Source organism: Elaeis guineensis, chromosome 4, assembly GCF_000442705.2.
Source record: "Elaeis guineensis isolate ETL-2024a chromosome 4, EG11, whole genome shotgun sequence".
Taxonomy (NCBI): Eukaryota; Viridiplantae; Streptophyta; class Magnoliopsida; order Arecales; family Arecaceae; genus Elaeis; species Elaeis guineensis.
Window position 1 is genome coordinate 67,378,083 of NC_025996.2, and position 2,925 is coordinate 67,381,007.

Consider the following 2,925-nt stretch of genomic DNA (forward strand, 5'->3'; position numbering starts at 1 on the left):
TTTGCTGTCATCATGATCAGACTGAAAATTAGAATCTGTAAACCCTATAAGTCTCAAGTTCCGATTTACAAAACAAGCCACTGATCCTTAGTATTTCTTAAATACTTCAGGATGGTTTTAACAACCTTCCAGTGATTCTCTCCTGGATCAGATTGGTATCTACTCACTACCCCTAGTGAGTATGCCACATCTGGTCGTGTACATGTCATGGCGTACATGATAGATCCCACTGTCGAAGCATATGGAATCCTACCCATACGCTCTCTCTCTTGAGGTGTTGTCGGACAATCCCTCTTCGAGAAAGAAATTTCATGGCCTATTGAAGATAGCCTTTCTTGAAATTCTCCATGCTGAACCTCTTCAGCATAGTATCAATATACGTGGACTGAGATAAACCAAGCAACCTTTTAGATCTATCCCTATAGATCCTCATCCTAGGATGTAGGAAGCTTCTCCCAGATCCTTCATGGAGAACTGTGACGACAGCCAAATTTTATTCCCTGTAATGCAGGGACATCATCTCGATTAAGAGAATATCATCCACATACAATACAAGAAATACTACTACTGGACCATTAGCCCACTTATAAATGCATGGCTCTTCTTCCGTTCTTAACGAAGCTATACGTCTTGATCGTCTCATCAAAATGTATGTTCCAACTCTGTGATGGCTGCTTAAGTCTATAAATGGACCTCTATAGCCTGCACACCTTAGACTCATCTGTGGATGTGAATCCTTCAGGTTGTATCATATACACCTCTTCATCCAGCTCTTGTTTAGGAAAGCTGTTTTCACATCCATCTACCAGATTTCATAGTCCAGATGAGCAGCTAATGCAAGCATAATCCGAATGGATTTGAGCATTGCCACAGAAAAAATATCTCGTCATAGTCTATACCATAACGTTGACGATATCCCTTGGCAACCAGACGGGCTTTATAGGTTTTCACCTTTCCTCTGCACCCTCTTCCTCTTGAAGACCCACTTACACCTATGGGTTTTACTCCTTCGGGTGGGTCAACCAATGTCCACACATCGTTGACCTTCATGGACTCCATTTCAGATTTCATGGCTTTTAGCCATTTCTCAGAGTCGATCTCTGCATTGCATCCATGTAGGTGATCGGATCCTCATCATTTTCATCAAGTTCGATAGGAATCATCCCCTGAACCAAGAAGTATCTATCCGGTTGATATGGTACTCTACTAGATCACCTTAAGGATGCTTGAACAATGGGCTCCGGATCTGATCTAATAAATCCGGTTCAGGTTCAGCAACTTGTGTCGTTTTTCCACCTGTCGAACTTCGTCAAGTTCGACCTTAGAGGCAACAGTCCCTTCACCAAGGAACTCCTTTTCAAAAAGCCTTAAGGCTGACAAACACTTTTTGCTCATCAGCTAGGTAGAAGTAATACCCTTTGGTCTCTTTTGGGTACCCTATAAAATTACACTTGTCAGACCTAGGTCCAAGCTTGTCCGTAATTAAACGTTTAACATAAGCCGGACACCCCCCAAACCCTAAGGTGCGGAGTACTGGCTTACGTTCTATCCATATCTCATATGACGTTTTGGTTACAGACTTACTCAGAACTCTATTTAGAAGGTAACAAGCTGATTCGCACATATCCCCAGAGGAGATCGGCAGACCAGCAAACCCCATCATGGATCGAACCATGTCCAACAAGGTCCGATTCCTCCTTTCAGATACACCATTATGTTGTGGTGTTCCAGAGGAGTCCACTGAGAGAGAATCCATTCTCTCCAAGATATGTCAGAAAATCATTGGAAAGGTATTCACCTCCTCGATTAGATCAAAGATTTTAATACACTTCTAGTTTATTTTTCTACCTCATTTCAAAGTTTGAACATTTCAAACGACTCCGATTTGCTTCATTAAATAGACATACCCATACCTATAGGTCGTCTGTGAAGGTTATGAAGTAGAAATATCCACCTCTTGCACTTGAGCTCATGGGTCCACATACATCAGAATGTACCAACCCAAGAGTTCACTGGCTCGCTCACCTTTTCAGTAAAAGGTGATTGGTCATTTTACCAAGAAGACAGGACTCACAGGTTGGAAGTGATTCACAATCACCTACTTCAAGAATTCCTTCTTGAGCCAATCTGTTTATCCTGTTCTTATTGATATGACCTAGCCTACAGTGCCAAAGGTAGACTTCTGACACATTATCTATTCTAGGACGTTTACGGAGGTTTGAACCACATTAACAGGTTGTGATAGAAAGTAAATTCCATTAAAGTTATCCAACAAACATTGTAACACCATTCAAAATGATATTGCAAATTTTCTTTTATTAAAAATTGATAACCGTTCATGGCCAAAAGGCCTACAGAAATAATATTTAATAAAAAGCTTGGACAATAGTGACATTCACTCAGAATTACGTTTCGAGAATTGATTACAAGGTTTCATGATTCCTAATGCTAGAACTGAAACTTTGCTTCCATCTCCAACGTTCAGGAATTTTCGCCTTCATCAAATCTCCTACTGACCTGCAGACCCTGCATCGAATTGCAAATATGATAAGGGCTTTCGGTATCCAATACCCAGGCAGTAGTATCACAAATGAAAAAGTTACAAGGTGTTATCATATAAGTACCTTGCTTCTTCTTCGACCTGTTCGAGGTCCAGGGAGGCAATGTATAGAGGATAGTTCCTCTTCCAGTGCCCCTGCTTCTTGCAAAAGAAAGCACCTGCCTGGCTCTGGTCGGCTTGCGTTCTTGGTCTGACCCTGTGCAGACATCCCAGCATGACGTTGCACCTTCTTATTCTTCTTCTTGTTCTCTTTTCCTTTCTTAAAGGGTCGACGACCAGAAGAAGATCCTCCCACAATATTCACCGACTTTTATGGAGCTGGTGATCCTTCTCAAAGTTCTGCAGCAACCCAACAAGTCGTGGTA